The sequence below is a fragment of the Etheostoma spectabile genome, chromosome 22 (assembly GCF_008692095.1).
Source record: "Etheostoma spectabile isolate EspeVRDwgs_2016 chromosome 22, UIUC_Espe_1.0, whole genome shotgun sequence".
Lineage (NCBI taxonomy): Eukaryota > Metazoa > Chordata > Actinopteri > Perciformes > Percidae > Etheostoma > Etheostoma spectabile.
Genome location: NC_045754.1, coordinates 21502524 through 21521210, shown reverse-complemented (window position 1 = coordinate 21521210; position 18687 = coordinate 21502524). Strand labels below are relative to the sequence as shown.

Below are 18687 nucleotides of genomic sequence, written 5' to 3'. Positions count from 1 at the left end.
GCACAGTCATTAAACAGTGTGGAAAACCCTCATTTACATCCCCTTCATTAAATGCTTTGAGGGGCCTGTCAATAGGAATCAATAGCCTTCCCTCAGCTTAATCAGGCTCTCCTTTTATCACCAGCTACAGAGGCAGCACATGACAAAATGCATAATTATGTTGAGACAACCGGCTTGATAATAGGCTTGTACTTATGCATACCACTAGGATGAAAGTCCCAAAGGTTAGGAATTTGTGCGAGGCGATGGGTAGGGTGACTGAAGGAAAGGGAGATAAAGGTAGGAGGGGTGTTCTCGGGGATGGCGCCGACTGAAAAAAGAGAAAGGCTAATCAAGAGCATGTGAGAGAAATGGAAAAAACCAAGTCTGCCAGGACCTGTTCCCCTGTCCTTCTGTGTCCTCCTGAGGACCTTTTACAGGTGGCACGCCAGCGGTGGAAGTGATTGCTTATTTGGGCCCAGAGGATTCTGGGCGCAATTATGGTGATAATTGCAGATTAGAATGAGCACAACCTTCCGATGATAATGGGCACTAGGACATGCTGCCAATCAAGCATCATTAAAAGCACAACAAATAGCAGCTCATAAAGGATGAACGGATCTCGGTGCAGGCCCCTGAATAGCACTTGGCGAGACACAAAGATCACGTTATTCGTACTGCCTGATCAAAATCAATTGTATTAGTTATAGTCCATTTGATTTTCATAGCTTCATGTAAGTGGGAGTGCAGGGAGCCTACATTAAGCCTTTTATGTGGATGTGGGCAATTAAGTGGCTCATTGAGGTGTGAGGTGGCATACGCTTCTAGGTTGCGGGGTGATGATGAAGTCCCTCCAATACTGTTCATTACAAAATCAATGTTCTCTTAATATTGGCAAGAGGTTGCAATGTTAAAGAAAATAAAAGTCATAACGTTAGTATGAAAAAACAGAGCTAATAAAGAATGGGATTATCAGCGGTCTCTGTATGACTGCCAATGCTACGTACTGCATATGCACATTGAGTTTATTTTCAAATCCCACTCACCATGAATGTTTTCAGATTTCCCCAAAGACACGTTCTGAGAAAGTGTGTGCGTCTTACAATGTACATACACTCACACAGCACAAAATTGAGAAGCATAAGAAAAAACGTGCAATTCTGAATTAATTTTTTCCTATTTCCTAAATAAACGGCTGCTCATATACATTGCAATGCAGTATATGTCATCTTCTCTGCTTGAGAGAGAGGTTTGATGAGACTGTAACGGGTGGGAAAAGACCAACCATAGATCTGGGAAGTCCAACGCATGCAATTAGTTTAATCCCTGAGGCCGGGCAAAGAGAAGATCAGGCTGACTCCGAAACAAACAGCCTCGTAAAATTTTTCTCTTTGACCCTACAGGGAGGGTCAGTGCTCAGCATCTCAAACGTGCACCACTGGGCTAGGAAAACCAGAGGGGGCTTTGGGAGCCAGCTGGGGATCCAGAAAAGGGGCCACAACCCAGGCTATAAACAACACTGCTTGAGTCCATATACACTTCCTACACAATAGGACATATTGCCCTTCTTTCACCCATAAAAGCATCAATAAGCATATTACCACATTTTTTGCTCCAGTGTGTGACGTATGAAGTTCTGGGGAGTGGAATAGGAAATCAACAAAGACAAGATTTCCATCAAATTGAAGAACTAGCAGCAAGGCACTTCAATATATTGTTCGAATGGAAATTGCATCGTAGAGGGACTGGGAGCAGGGGTGTGAGGGGGGGCGGGTGGGCATGGCAGTTCAAAGGAGGCCTAGATTATCTGCAAGGGCTTCTCCTCTTGGTCCCCCAGCCACCATGGGATTCTTGGAAAACACTCCCTGGAATTCTCCAGTGTAAATATATTCATATGGTAAAAAAATAGAGCTGGAAAGCTAAGCACTGGGGAAGAGCCGGAATAAAGCCCAAAGAGGCACAACTATCACTGTGACAGCCAGTACAGGCCTGTCGCCATACATAAAGAAGATGGATTCGGCCGCCTTCCCTGAGAGCTCCCCAATGCTTGGACCCCTCAACGTGTAATTAGTCAGCATGATCATTGCCGATGCATCTTCTGTCACCGCTTATAAATTCCCCTGTGAATACATTGTCTGTAATGGGCCTGAAAAACAAGAGCTGCAAGAAAAGATTGGGGGGAAAAACTAGTGGTAATTTACATCAGCAATTTGGATGAATATGTATCACTATCAAGCAATAGAAAGGTGTGAAGGAATATGAATGAGTGCTGATCATCAGTTTGCAATAAGCCATGTGTTTGTGCATAAGGGAAAAGGTCACAGGTTGTGTAAGTGTATTCGGTTACAGGCAGGCTTTCTGCATCATGATCGTATGAGGTTGCAGGGCTTAGCCCCAGTGATGTTTTTGTTCACCCCAAAAGCCCGCGTTAAAAATGCGTGTCAACAGAAAATGGGATACCGCCCGTAAGGTAATTAAAAAACACGCAGATAAAGTATCCATATGCCACATCCTTTTCACAGCCAGTATCTTCATGTGTTTGCGACTGTAACGTCAGCATTTGGTCAGGTTGGTCATGTTGCTCCAAATGCAAGCAAACATACCCCTGAAACACAGAATGACACATAGATGCAGAAAGAGACACAAAGAAGCCGACACACACACTCTGCCTCTCCCTGTCTCTCTTCTCCTCACTTTACAGACACTTGTATTCTGTAAAGTCACACCACTGCTGTATTTATAGCTTGGCTGAAAGCTTATTCTGAAGGCTTATTGGGAAAGGTGAACGTATGAATTCACAGACATGTCGTGTCAGGTCAAACAACAAGTATTCAGGCCTATCTGAACAATAGCAGACGTTCTCCTGATTTCCTCCTCGTGTTGCTTCTGCTCATTCTCTCCCTTATTAAGGAAGGATTACAAAAAACTAGCTGAAGTAGGATAATGCCAAGGAACAAGAAGAAATAAGCCTCAAGCTTTTTGAACTTGTGTTGAATAAAGCTTAGTGAGTATATCACACTTTTTATGCAGAGCACTTACAGTGTCACAATTTATAAAAGGAACACATTTGGTAGTGCTTATGTTTAAAGAGCCAGTGGTGTGCATGCGTGTGACCCCTATCCCACCTGTGTTTTTCAACCTGACCTGTTGACAGGGGTCATGAGCCCTCTAAAGCTGCAGTTGGGGGTATGTGGATGCCTGTCTGTGTAATAGTCATCCTTTGATCCAGGAGGATTTGGCAGATGTCTCACACACCACAAGGCTTAGGCCAAAGATTCAAACTATGGCATAGTCCCCCTATAGCTTCTGTTGGTGGATCAAAGCTGTGCTGAGTCTCAGCAGGCCCTATAAACACTGCCACTGGCCAATAAAAGAGTAATCCAATCACTGAGAGTGCAACATTGGTCACATGAGCATACCTGAGGTCAGGGCCTGGTCCCAGCCAATCAAACGAGACAGAGAGAGTGTTATAATCCAGGGGGTAAAATTTCAACAGAAGTTCGACAGAAGTTCTGAGAGTTTTCATTTCCAAAGAAAGTGAAAAGGGCTAAAATGTTGGGGATTCAGCGTGACTTTAAAATCAGACGGTCTGTCATTTCTTATCTGATCACTACTGATTGAAATTCTATCAGATTATCTGTTTTTTTGCTCCGGCCCCAGTATCTCCACACGGCAGATGATGGTGCGGGCTTCTTAAGTTTGGGCCCTTTAGCAATCTTGCATCAAGTCAAAGGCTTAGCTCATCTTTATTCCATGGCCCTGTGGACTTTCATTTATTTCAAAGACAGAAAGATGAGGAATTTTTGGGGAGATGGACAGCCTTTGGGACCTACCGCGATGATAGAGAAAGATTACATCTGCATTACCGCTGGTCATTTTCGAATGGGAGAAGTGCCAAAGATAACACTTTTTTTAGTCTCCAGAGGAAATCAGCATATATAGGCCACTCTGCCATGATTCTTGCAATCAAACAAAAACATTTGAAGCATATAGCCGTCTCCTGGCATTTATTTTCCCCTTCACTTTAGTCTCTTATTCCATCTTCTTTTAAATATCACCTAGTTTTTCTCTTGCCCCATCACTTTCAATTATTCATTTCTTATTCCTACCATATGTTTTATCTCTGAATGCCTCAATATTCCTCTGTGGTTACGGGGATAGGTCATGAATTCCCTTCTGTCCCCCTCATCCTCTCCCACTAGTCTAGTAAGTGACAGCTGCAGGTTGGACAAAGGCCTGATAATACCCTGGATTTGTCAGGCTCTGACTTCACCCATGTGTTCCTTTGACTGATGCACTGACAGTGGTGCCTTGCCAGCTTCTAGATGAGCGCTGTTGCTGTTGTTGAGCTGGGTGAATGTGTAGCCATGGTTCCTTTCAAACTCCAAAGCAGCCCATATGGGCTCCTTGGGAGTCCTAAGAGGCCATCGCCCGGGATGCTTGCCTAGGCCATGGTGCTGGTGTGACTGGGGAGTGTGGAGCTCTGATTAGCAAGGGAAGGAAGCTTGGCTTGGCTTGTTCAGCATGGCTGGCCCCTGGTGTACCGTTCATCTCTTGCTTCCCTAGCCTGAGAAATGAAAAAACAGCTCTGCCCTGCAGGGAACCACAAAGGACCCTCAACAAGGCAAACACAGTTCACAGAAAATGAAGAAAATAAGTATTTCCTCAGCTATCTCTTTGTTGCTTTAGAAAGCTATACCTCTCAGTAATTCCTATTTGCCTCAGCACACATGCATCCTGCCACCTCCTCTGCCCCAACTTCACCCCAATTTGTTTTATAACCCCGAGGACATGTGCTACAACCACACTTCTCTACACGTCATTACATTTCAAACAAACGCTTCTTTCTTTCTCTCTATTTCATTCTTTTGTTTGAGGCACTGCCAAAATGCAGGTGCAAGTGAGGAATTGGCCTTGCAGCTGTCTACATTTGAGGGAGACACCGTCTAGAGTATAGAGATATAGAGTACATCTATGCAGGGCTGTAGTACTCGAGTCTGGTCTTGGACTCAAGTCTGGACTCAAGTCTGGACTCAAGTCCATTTTTCTATGGTCTCGGATTTGCTGGTATTTGGACTTGAACTTGTTTGGTCTTAGCCACTGGTCTTGCCAAACATGGCTTTTGGTCTCGAGTCCAGGTGTTGTTATTATGTTTATAATAATATTGGAGGGAAATTGAAACACAGTTTAGGAGAGGATGTTGTTAGGCTTTTTTACAAATTTGGAAAGCTAGCAAACGCTACGCTGACGTTTGCTAATGTGAGCCCAACAGTGTTAGCCTAGCCTGCTAGGTAAATATTACAACTGCCGAGTGTCCTATGTTGTCAACATAAGACAATGAAATATTAAGCTTTGCTCCAACGTGATGGGTGGGTTTTTGTTACGTTACACACAAAGCTAACTGGCTATAGTTAGCCCGTACGTATGCTAGTGGATATAGCTAACGTAACCCACAATCAACCTCTGCTGATAAAAGCAGTCGAATGGCAGTGATGTTTGAAATGGAGACACACACATTGTGCCTTTTGAAGGATACAACGGTGTACACATATTTGTACTGTTGAGTATACTGTGAAAAATGGTTCTTATGAATTTCTCAGTTATTCATAATCTGTAAAAAATTGATTTTGCTCCAGCTCTCAGATTATATGACATCAAGGGGAATGGCTATTCTTACAAATCCTGGGAGTTGTTTTTTTGCTTTTGTTTCAACAAATAACCCAAAATGATTGTCTTTTTTTTCTATCCTGGACTCGGTCTTGAATTGGACTAAAACCTCTTTGGACTTGACTTAGTCTCAACTAGTCTTAGTCTTGGACTGGTCTTGGACTCGACAAAGGTGGTCTTGACTACAGCCCTGCTATATACAAACAGTCCATTTACATTTAAAAAAGATACTCCAAGAGATTATTTTTGCTAACTCTCATGAGTTGCATCAAACCTGGTTTACGTCCAACAGCAGCATCCTTTCAATCCTAATCCACTGATGTACTGCGTTAAAACAAATAATACAATGCTTCTTTGAGAGCGGTTTCATACAGCAAATAACATGTTAAAAAAGGGAGGAAGCACAACATTAAGACAGCATGCTGTGCACTATTGTATGGGCACAACTCAAATTGTATATAGTTGATAGACTTTTCTACTTTTCTGGGAAGAATGGCAGAACAGGCAGCGTCTGACTGACAGCTGCGTCCTCCATGAAGAAGGAGATGAACTTTGAAGTTAAGGCCCGTAATCCCAATCCATTGATTCAGAAGCCCTCGCTCACTCTGAGAGAAAGAGAGAGTGAGTATGGTTGGGACTGCATAATGCACAAACACACACTCAAACAGGCATGCCTATAAGTCAAAGTAAGTTCAGAGCAGTGCCACTTTGTAATGAGACAAAGCTGCACTGCATGCTAATGATTACAGCTTATCACGTGCAAAATTTGCTGGATCATGCTCCACAACTCTCAAACAGTAAATCTTTTATTTTCAAAGAAGCATACAGACAATATGGAAACTTATGTGTGACAGTCTCACAACAAAGTGAACAATTCCCTTCAACTGAAATGTTCATGTCTACTTCTGTACTGTTTATGCTGAACAGAGGCATCTGATGAGCCCCCAATCCTTTTCAAGGTAAGAAGGGTGAAGTGTAAGTCTTAAATAAGGCGTGAAGGCCATAGGCCAAAGTATCCATCTAAACAGGTTAGCTCAGCTTTTATAAGCCCATCAGGCCTTAAAGACATCTTTTATGAGCTATCAGCTAACTGGACACTAAGAGGCCAGAGGAGAAGTGAGTAGGGGCATACTATATGACTATGGCTTCCAGTATACTCTTTTATGGACCATGACACCAAAATATGTGGTCTAAGTATAGGTTGGCGCCATGAAATATGAAATTGGTTGCAGTTTTTTTTATATTAGGTGACCTAAAATAAACGTCTAGTGAGGATGATGTGCTGCTGCGACAAGTCACCTTTGCAGGTTTCTCTTTTAAGTAGCACTCCAAAACCCAGAGAGGGCTGGAGGTCTTGGCGGAAGCACCGGCTAGACGATCGACAGCACTTAGACAAGAAGGAGCCGACTGGATCTTGAGATGAGCTTGTGCAGCCGTGAGCTTGTGCTTTGCGTAAATTCGATGCCACATCTGAAGTTTGACAGTCTTCTAACTGAAAGTGAGTGAATTGATGTGGAATTAAGGGGAAAGCAAATGAGTAGAAGGAGTACAATAAAACTGCAAAATGAACATGTTTTTGGAACTTTGGGGGAATGAAAAGAGAAAGGGGGAAAGCTACTCTCTGTGTTTCTCTATCTTGGAGTACTGCCCCAGTCGAGTCCCACAGAAACAGTCCTACAAACATCTCCAACCTGTCGGGCCAGGTCCAACTGAGCTCATCACACAGCTGTGTGACCCTGCACCCCTCTGCCAAACCCCTCCTTCCCACTTAACTTACTTTTTAACTTTGCATTCTGACTACTGCCTGATCCTTCAGCTGCTCTCATGTGCTGGAATGCCCACAGGCAGCTTGTTAGAGAGACATAAGTTTTTCAAGCTCAGCGTACCACAGGCTCAGCACAGTAGCAGGAAAACAGAGGGGCAGGAGGGGAGGAATTCAAAGACGGGTCTTGGTGTGAGCCCCCCGCTATAAGCCAGAGAATGGAATGGAATATTACTCACATGAAAGAGTTGGTGAAGTCAGCTACCATCAAACCTCGGCCAGTGTGCCATTCAAAACTTTCAAGTGGCAGTAACTTGTCCTTCACTGTCTTGTTCATATCTAGGCAGTGCCTGCATGCACTTTATATGTAAAATAAAATGTCTTGCTGTGTTTTCAAAATACTGTAATCATTCGACAGTTTGTCTATGGTCAGTTTTTCAAGTTCCAGATAATTACAGGTTATGAATGATTTACAGAATATTTCCCGTAAAGTATGAGGTAAAAATTAGCCTGTTATTTTTCTTGTCCTTTTCTTGTTTTCCTAGAATATGAATACTTTCAGTTATAATTCTTGACTTTGAAAATATATTTTTTTAATATTGTCTTTTGGGGCTTTTCCATTTAACAATGTGACAGTGGATATACATGAAAGGGGGAGAGAGATGGGGGGGATGACACACAGCAAAAGGCCTCAGGTCGGCTGCCCCATCTAGAAGGCTATTTCATTCATTTTTAGTAACTGCATACTTACTTCAAGAGAGCGCACTCACATTTATTGCAGTTAAGCTGTTGTACTGATGAAATGAATGGAAGCTAGACTAGATGGACAAACAGAGAAATGTTTCTTTTTAGATAAAACAGAGGTTGACAAAGTTTTCTTTTGGGGACATCATTTGAAATTGGGGAAAATTTGAAGTTGGAAAAAAGATTATAAATTGAATATATCACAGAATATTGCAATATGTCGCACAATCGCAATAATATCGTATCGTGGCATAAGTATCGTGATGATATCGTATCGGGAGGCTTCTGGTGATTTCCCCCCCTACTTCTGACCAACCTGATCTCACAGAATAACGTAAATTGAACACGGGCCCTCGACGCAAAATCTGTGGTAGCCTCACAGAATCGTAAAAGACTCTGTGATGGGCCCACGGAAGAATTCTGTGAAATAAACACGGCCCTTAAGTTAAGGAAAAGGCTGTGGGTGGGCTGACGGTTCCGTGACACACAGGATGAAGGAGATGGTTGAGTTTAGGAAAAGTAGAAAGAAACTTTACATTACACGTGGGACACGATCCCCAGGGATCCTATCGGGTTACCCATCCACCACCCAACCAATCACCTTATGCAGATTTTCAACTACTTGTTGACTACATGCCTTTGTCTCCTCCAGGTTGGACTACTGTAATGCCCTCCTCGTCGGGATCCCTGGCAGGAGCCTGCAAAAGCTCCAGCATATTCAGAATTGCGCTGCCCGGGTCCTGACGAGGAGGCGCAAATATGATCACATCACTCCGGTCCTGAAATCCCTCCACTGGCTGCCCATTAAACAAAGAATTCAATACAAAATCTGTCTACTTACCCACCAGTGCATTCATGGAACTGCCCCTACCTACCTCAGTGAACTCCTCACCCCACACACCACCTCACGAAACCTCCGCTCCTCCATCTCCACCTACCGCCTGCTCCAACCAAGGACTAAACTGTCCACGATGGGAGACAGGGCCTTCCAGGCAGTCACCCCACGGCTCTGGAATGCCCTCCCAGAGACCTCAAGGGTCCCACAAACTGTGGAGATTTTTAAGAAGAGCCTAAAGACACTCTTATTTCAAAAGGCCTTTTAAACAGTCATTGTTTTAATTTTAGTTTATGGTGTTTTATTATTGCTTGTTGATTTTATTATATTCTGGAAAATGTTTTCAACTCCCTACAAATGTAGCACTTTGAGATTTCTTTTTGAAATGTAAAGGGCATTATAAATAAAATGTATTATTATTATTATTACTTGTTTACCGCAGTCTCTCCTAATGCTATGTCATCTTCTCATTGACTTTACATTGGCATTGTTTTCCGTGGTGGCCACACGGAATTTTCACACATTCCGTGCCACCACCACGTAATGCGCTGGTAACCGTTTGAGATCATTTCACAGAAAGTGAGACCGGGCGGTTGTGACACGTGGAATAAAGTTGTTTGTGTTTTCCCAACTCAACATCTGATGTTGAGTGGATTCTTGTAAACTACATCAGCTGTACATGTGCAGCCCTGGCGTTTTCTGCAGTGACACCGAGGAAACCACAGTGTTCTGCATTTTCCTGCCTCCAGGCAAACATTTCTGTGCTGATTGTGAAACACTTAAAAGGCAGCTGTTGACTTCTCACCACCGCTTCAAAATATGTGTGCAAAACCTTTAAAAACAATTCCCATTTGCAACAATAGTGGACTGTTACTTTGACCGAAATGAAAGCAAGTAAGCTGTTTACTATGTGTTTCGGAGAGTTCACCATCTGGTCTCTGCGAGTTGATCTTCACACCCTTCTGTGATGAATGAAAACCAATGTTTTCCTGTGGGTTGGGAAAAACACATAAAAGCATCTATGCTTTGGAAGATGTTTGTGTGTAACGTACTAGATAGATTAAAACAATGGTATGGCCCTTTAATGCAAATAGATGCAAATGTATCAGCATGTGAACGAGCAGATGAATCCACTCCAGATGCAGATAGTCACATGCAGCTGACCCTCTCTTTCTCGTTGCCAGAGTGACACACTCTCACTGGCTACCTATAATGAAAGGCTAATATTAGATTTCAAATGGGCCTGGCTGGTGCATTGGCCATATATGACATATGCATTCAGAAATGTATCATTTGACATCTGGTGCATAGTTTTCAGAGAAATTGGTAGGTTTTATTCTTTCCTGTGGCATTTCTGGTAACATGTTCACTCGCTTTTTAAAATCCCCTTTTAGCAACTAACAAGCCAAGCAGATATCCTGTTTTTTATTAGGGCGTAGGTCCCCCAGGTTTATTCTGGAAGGCCTACACCTGTAAAGTATCTCATTTACTGCAGCGCGGCATCCTACTGTGCTGAATGCAGACAATCGCTCCCTTTCCAAATGTCAGTGCCTGGCGCTCAGCGGGCGAGCCATGAGCAAGTGGTAAAAAATTCATGCCAGCCCTCCGTAGCTCTCCTTGTCGTCCCATGCTCAAGCAACCCCCAAGTCTTCTCTTCCACGGCCCCCTGTTCCGCCACTACTTCCTCTATACATAATTAACAAGAGAGGCACGGTAGGATGCACGTCAGTCAAAGCCTGGCTAGAGCCAGGGCCACTTTAAACAATAACAATATTGATAGTGGGTGTAATAAAGCAGAATTAAAAAGATGGACTCCAATGATTTTTTTTGCTGTCGGCCCAGCTGCTCCCAGCTCAAAGTGGTGAGGAGGGGGGGAATGGGTGGGGGTATTAGAACGACTGGTTGGTGGTACTGCTAGGAAATGGATGGGAATACAGAAAAGGGGGGAAGGGAATAGGAGGTGAACTGTTGCCCCTTTCCACCCCACACTATCCCCTGGCGTCTTGTACTGTCTACTCCATTACTGAATGAAATCTCGGAGCCACCTTCTGAGAGCCAGAAAGACAGAAGAGGCACGAGGTCAGGGTTCGTGACCTTTAGTAATGGCCGTGCAGACAGACAAGCCAAAGGAAGAACCAGCTGAGGCCGGCAGCAACATTTCAATTTGGGTTATCAATGTTGTGTAATAATCAATGGGAGGGTCAAGAGGTTGGCAAATAGTGACAGATGGGGAAACAAAAAGAGGAAGAATAAAAGGACAAAAATGAGAGAATCATAGTTAAAAAAGACTAATTAATGTTCACATTCGGTCTGCACAATTAATTGCAATTTTATCGATATCACAATATGGGCTAGTGCAATATCCAAATTGCAGGGGGGCGCAACATTTTTTGAAGGCAAAATATGCGTCTAACCATTCTGAATGAAGTATTGTGGGTCTGCAGAGAAGTCCTGGCCTACAGATCCTATCCTACAGACTACAGAAAACATCTTTTCTTGGTACAAATCCTTGCAAAAATCACACTATAATCATTTTACTTTTTTAAGATTTAATTTTAGTCAATGAAAAGGAGAATAATGATACAAACGTGATCATTCCCTTCAATATTGTGAATCATATCGCAATCACAATATCAGTCAAATTTATCGCAATTAGATATTTTCCTCATATCATGTTCACTTAACAACATTTAAAATTGTTCTCCTGTTCTTAAACAAAATGACAAAAATTAATCATGAGCATTAACAAGTGATTTGCATGAGGGTCCCTTGTCTTGTGTGTGTGTGTGTGTGTGTGTGTTTGTTTGTGTGTGTCTGTTTTCTCTCCCTCCCTCCCTCCCTCCCTCCCTCCCGTTTTTCCTCTCCGTGACTTTGTGGCCCTTGGACGCGTTTCCTGTGCCCCAGTGTGTTGTTTGTAACTGTTCGTGAATGTAATGTTTACATTTTTGTTCCGAATATAAAATAAAAATTTGATCACAAAAAAAGTGATTGGCATGACAAAAGTTAAACTCTATCAAGAGCTAACTTTACACAAAACAAATTGTGCCAACATTTTTTTACTTTTTCTAGTAAACAATAATTTATAACAATAACTTACTCTTCCCTATTTAGAATGTGTTAATTTCTCTTTTTTAATACATCTGTGTGCATGTGGAACCTGTATACATATCACATACCCGTGTCATATGTGTGTTTCACGAGGTTGTAGTGCATTTTTTCTATAAAGTCCCAAAGTCAAGCCAGTGAGGGAGAAATCCTACTATCTCCCATCAACCTCCAGGAGCCTTACATATGTTAATGCCCGTTCAACCTGTGACCCTCACATTCATGACATCATTATCAACCCAGCCAGACATAATGTTGGCCTGTCACCACCATGATCTATAGCCACAGTGGGTCTGTGCATTAATGAAGCCGTAGCGTTGCCTTAAACTGCGAATGCCGCGACAACTTCAGCATGGCCGTCACTCGGCTTAATGTGAGTACGCATCCATCATCTCGCATCAGGCATCAATCAATCAAAAGCCTGTGTGACAGCTGGGGGCCCCCCGCCGCCCAATCCACCGCTACTACCACCGTACACACACGCACACGCACAAAGTCATTGGCTGTGATTATGATCTCAATTATCATCATGACTGTGGGCCACCACTTCCCTTGTGACCGACATGCTAATCAGGAGCAATGGCAGTCAATAATCAAGGCATGGAAAAGGCCATCGAGTGCAGGAGCGGTCAACTGTAATTATATCTTTGAATGCTAATTGGTTTAAATGAAGAAGCTGGGACCCCTGCAGAACTACACAGGAACTTGTTTGAATTTTTTCTTACTGAAGAATATGTGTACAAATTCCAAAAGCTGATCTTGTGACATTGCAGCAGAGCCAAATGTGATGCTACAGTGTCTTTGTTCTCCCTGGAGATTTAGTGGGCCATAACTGTCCATGTTCAGCGCAGAAAGCTATGAGGTCAGCTGTGACAAGCTTTTAGTCTACAAGATAGTTGCAGTGGCAGCGTTCCCAGAGCACACACATGCTTATGCACAAACACTCCACACTCCACCCCTGAATAGATGAGGAGGCAGCGAAGGCAAGTCTAAGTGGTCCTTTCTTTACGCTAACAACAGTGCTTTCCTGTGTTTTTTTTTCTTTCTCCGCCACGGGGATTTGAACCAGTGGAACTTCAGATGGGCTTCGGGCCTCAGCGATCACACAGATATCTGATAATGTTTCTCCATGCCTTTCAACAGAAGACAGGCTAATAAGGACGACTTTGTCATGAGGCTGGATTGTTAGCATTTCACACAAAGAAGTTTGATGTTTAGTCTCTTTTTTTCTTTCTCTCTGCAGGTGACTATACAAGGCCTTCTTCAAATATGAGCTGTTATCACAAACCCGATCACAGTGTAATCTCTTCTAATCCTCCAACTAAACTGTCTCTGCGTCGGGAAAAACAGAGCTGTGAAGAGAGTGAGAGGGGTAAAATATGAGAGGAAAAACAGTCTGAGTCTGTAGCCTCAATAACAGAAATTCCACATCTTCTGTCTGCCCTTTCAACAGTCGTGCAAGGAAACTGCAACTTCAGAAGAGGGAACTTGGAGTGGATATCACAGGGATGGGAAATGAGCTATAGTAGTTCCCATTAAAACTCCTCTGCTTACGTGTCTCTTTCATCTCATAACACAGTCCCTCCCTTTGGCAAGGCTTCATGTTCATAGGCAAAAACCCTATAAGGAGACACTTTTTAAATGTGACACAGCAAAGCACTCAGCCAAGCTCCTAATGAGAGAATTATTTAGGCCTGGTTAGGTGGCTCACTTTGCCACCGGGGGTTTATGATGCACTTTAAGGGAAAGGAACCGAGAGGCACTGATGACAAAACACTGTCACCTTCAGGTGGTTTAAGGAATGGGTGACAGGGAAGCCGCTTAAGACGTTACTCCCTCAGTCCCAGACAAGCCACTGAGGATTTGCCCTGAGTGCTAACGTAAAAAAAAACAAGCGGTCATGGGTTCGCCCACAGATGGCCAATGTGGTGGCTGATGTGTGAATGAACGCACCAGTGAGTCGGAACTAAATTAAGATACTCAGACTACATCTGCCTACGTACACACACGCAAGCATACACACATATGTGCATCCACATCCACAAAATCGTCATTAGCACTAACCCTCAGCACAGGGAGGGAGGGGCGGGGGGTGGGGGCATGGGAACAAAAGCATTAAGTAGGAGTGAGCCCTTTAATTATAGGCTAGTGTTTGGAAAATTCTCAATAGAGCTGAGAACAATAGAGGTATTTGGTAATGCTAAACCTGCTGAGTTAACACATATCCTCCAGGTATGACAAAGCACACACACACACACACACACACACACACACACACACACACACACACACAACACAGACACACAAAAAGCCAATGGCCACGCCATGGACATGAAGCCATAATTGCACCATTGGTAATTGAGAGTGGCTACTCCAAGCAGAGGAAGGAATATCTCAAGCACATTTAATTAGCTTGCCCCCACCTAATATCATATTTACCATAAGCTTTAGCATTTAATTTAAAGCTGCTATGTAGAGAATACTCACCTGAATGTCTAATTACCAAATTCAATGTGATACTATAGTTTCATAACTGCAGGAAAGACACTACCAAGTGGAAATTAGTTTATTCAATATTGTTGTTACTGTCATGTGTCCGTGGGTGAATTCCTGTGAAGACCAAAACCACCTCACAGAAGGTGGATCCATTAAAACCATTAAATAAACAAATTCACAATCTCCAACAGTATGTACAGTATATGACAGTTAATAGTTCATTCAAAAATGAGTAAACTGGTGAGTGTGGTGAGTTGGTATGTGGGTCCTTGTAGTGGTGAATGTGTGAAGGATGAGACCTATAAATAACTTGAGTGCTGATTGTGACCATATGACCATATGAGAAGTGGCAGCCTTCCCTGTCAGTGCATTTGACAGGCTTAAGGATAACTCCACATGCCTGGCAAATTGGATTGGAGCTCTGGTGGCTTTGCAAAAAAAAAAAGAAGAGATGAATCCTTCCGTACTTCCTCTCTCTTTTTCTCCCCACCTTGAGAAATTCTAAGAAGTGAGTGAGCGGGTAATAGTTTCTATTTCATGTTTAAAGTGAGTGTGGGATTCTCCCAGAAGCTGCTAAAGCAACATTGGCGCAGATTAAAGACCATTATCACCTTTGGACAGTCCTACCCATACCCCTTTTCCACCAAAGCATTGGCAAGGTGATCTTCTGAAGAAGACGGGGCGAAGGACAAGTGAGCAGGCTATTGAAGCTTCTGATAGCACGGATTGTCTGAAGGACACCATTGGGTCCACATCATGGAATAATTTAAAACAAAGATCTTCAACACAACTAGAAATGGAGTCTCTGTATGTCTTTTGCCAACATCATCATCATCATTCTAAGAGACTGACAGCACACTTCCAAGTCCAATCTATCACCATCAGGAAAGACTTAATAGGAAAAAAAATTAAATGAGCTCAACAAGTGGTATCGACACTTTTGTCATAGCCTAATCAAAACCAAGGCGTTATCAAAAATAGCTTTAACAGGCCAGTTAATATGGCAAAGTTTAACTTATGCCATACACTGGGATCTTGTAAAGATTAATGAGAGGGGGAAAAAGAGAGAAAAAGCAGATTGATGTGTAAAATGGAGGCAACAACTTCAATGAGCAAAAGCAGCTGGTAGCAGTGAACAGCGGTTGCCATTTGGCCGGCGTTCACAGAATGCCGATCTCCAAAGCAGGGTGTGGCAGCTGTGCCAAAAAAGGAAGGGAAAAAATAAATCAATTTAGCTTCCAAAAGTCGCCTTGACATGGGTAACTGCAGGGACCGAGCTCTCTTAAAGTTTTGTTTTCACTTTGAGATCTGAGATTAGAGCGTTTTATAGCAACTGGAAAAACACGCTATCTGAATGCAACCAAAAACCATTGGCTGTACTGTCGAGCGTAAAAAAAACCACTCCAACAAAATAAAACAATCGTCATTCAATTGGCAGGTTTGTGTAGATGAATGGCCGAATGACAACATTTACCCAGGAATCAATGGGAGAATCCTTAAAATTCAATCACATATATAGATAAGCCGTAAAACTGTTCCATTCCTTTATTTCATTCCTCATCTGCAGCTTTTATATGTGAATTTTTTATGTTCTTGTGTGTGGCCAGTCCGGAATTCATTTTATGACAAACAGATTAATTTTTTCCGCTCTTATGCTTATTGTAATTTTTCTATAGGCTGTTTAAAAAGTGAAACCTAGTAATTTCACTTCTGGCAGGTCACGATAGTTTTCCTTCACATACGTCCACATTTGCACAAGGCCATTACAATATTAACTTACCCTTCCCCAAGTGGGTGATTTCCAGACTTATGTAGCATGAATTGGCTTTTGCTCCAGTAAGTCCAATATTCTCCACTGCCCGAGTTATTTCAGTAATGATGGCTTTGCACGACAAGTGCTGATGGTCTGAAATGGCAATTTCTCTATAGGCCCTTTCAGATTAATTTCCTGTGTTGAATGGGAATATATACATGAGACAGGCCCACTCCAGACAAGTCAGGTCCCTGTGTATAGGATGTAAGTGGGCAAAGATTACGCGACAGCCCTGGGAGTAACGAGAGGTCGCACAGGCTCTGGTCTGTGTGCCTCTTCAAGAGGAAAATCTCTGATAATGAACTCTTCGTCTTGCATTGCCTACAGCACTATGGAGATAGGTCTGGCTACACCACAGGTACATTCTAGGATAGGAGAAAAAACACTCCCGGTTGTTTGCTTCTTTAAACCAATCACAATCGTTTTAGGTGGCCCTAATTTCTGGATGCAGCGAGAGCGCCTGTTCCAAACAGTCTCAGGAAGGAACTGTGACATAAAATATGAAATGAAGTTACACCATACAGTAAAGTGGTAAAACATAATCTGCTCTTACCAGTGTATCACCAGTTTACTTCTTCCAATCCTGCCAATCAGTCCCAAAACCTCCCAGTTAGATGCTAAATGTTGTACACATATTATCTGTAAACCTTTACAATCCTTCTCAAAAAGAACCAAGCAGGTCTGCCTTATGAACGATTCAAATTTCTGTCCAAACTTGCCATTTTTAGCATGTGCCATTTTTAGCAAAGGCTTACAGTCCCTGACAAAAGTCTTGTCGCTTGTGTACAAATTGACCTGAAGTGCCGCTGAAATATATTTCTAATCAAGATTTATTTACAAGAAATGGCTCATTTTAATCCCAACAGCTTCTGTAATAATGTTTCAGTGCAAAAAGAAACTGTCAAAAAGTATTCTAATATTCACAGCTTGGTAAAGCCCATTGAGTCAATTTTTGCAAAGACATAAGTGTTGTCGCCTTGTTATATGAACTTCACCTGTGACTAATAATGGATCAATCAGGTCTCAGGTGTGTATAAAAACAACCCCAGTACACTAGACCTTCACATCAACTGCAACTAGACATCTGCAAACATGCCTAAGATTCACCCTGAGACTAAAGTTTTGATTATCAAGAGGCTGAAGACCAGATCCACTGCTGATGTGGCAGACACCTTCAATGTGTCTCAGCGTCAAGTACAGAGGATTAAAAAAACATTTGAAGACACTGGAGATGTTTTTGACAAGCCCAGGTCAGGCAGACCCCGCAAGACAACTGCTCGAGAGGACCGTTTGTTGGCTCGAAAATCCAAGGCCAGCCCATTTTCCACTGCAGCAGAGCTCCACCAGAACTGGTCCCCTGAAGTCCCTGTGTCAACCACAACGGTTTTTCGAATTCTGTCTCGAAATGGCCTCCATGGGCGAATCAGTGCCCAGAAGCCAGCACTAAACAAAAGACAATTGAAAAATCGTGTGGCGTTTGCCAAGGCCCACAGCCTGCTAAAAGGATGGACGCTGGAGAAGTGGATTTTTCAGATGAATCTCTGTTGAATTACACCACAGTTTCCCCAAATATTGCAAGAGACCTACTGGAGCCCTCATGGATCCAAGATTCACCCAGAAAACAGTGACGTTTGATGGCGGAAAAATCATGGTCTGGGGTTACATCCAGTATGGGGGTGTGCGAGAGATCTGCAGGGTGGAAGGCAACCTCAATAGTCTCAAATACCAAGAAATCTTAGCTACCTCTTATATTCCCAACCATAAAAGAGGCCAAATTCTCCAGCAGGATGGTACTCCATTGCATACTTCCATCTCCACTTCAAAGTTCCTCAAGGCGAAGAAGATCAAGATGCTCCAGGATTGGCCGGCCCAGTCACCAGACATGAACATCATTGAGCAAATGCGGGGTAGGATGAAAGAGGAAGCATGGAAGACCAAACCAAAGAATATTGATGAACTCTGGGAATATTGATGAATATTGATGAACCCTAACCCTTTCCTAGCTATTCCTGATGACTTCATCAATACATTGTATGAATCCTTGCCAAACCGCATGGATGCAGTCCTTCAAGCTCATGGAAGTCATACAAGATATTAAATTTGAATCTCACATCACCACTATTTAATTTGCTGACATATTTTAGTATTTGTAGTAAATTTGTTCAATTTATGTATAGGCGACAAAACTTTTGTCTTGCCAAAATTTGACCTCTGTCTTGTTTAAATAATAAATCTTTTTTTAGTGAAACTAATTTATTTCAGTGCATTGAACATCATTTGGGAGGG

At 42.7% G+C, this 18687-nt stretch overlaps 1 protein-coding gene across 1 annotated transcript in view; it reads right to left on the bottom strand.

The window, feature by feature from the left end:
* LOC116672026 (partitioning defective 3 homolog) overlaps window positions 1–18687 on the bottom strand; it is a 398621-nt gene that overhangs the window by 21020 nt on the left and 358914 nt on the right.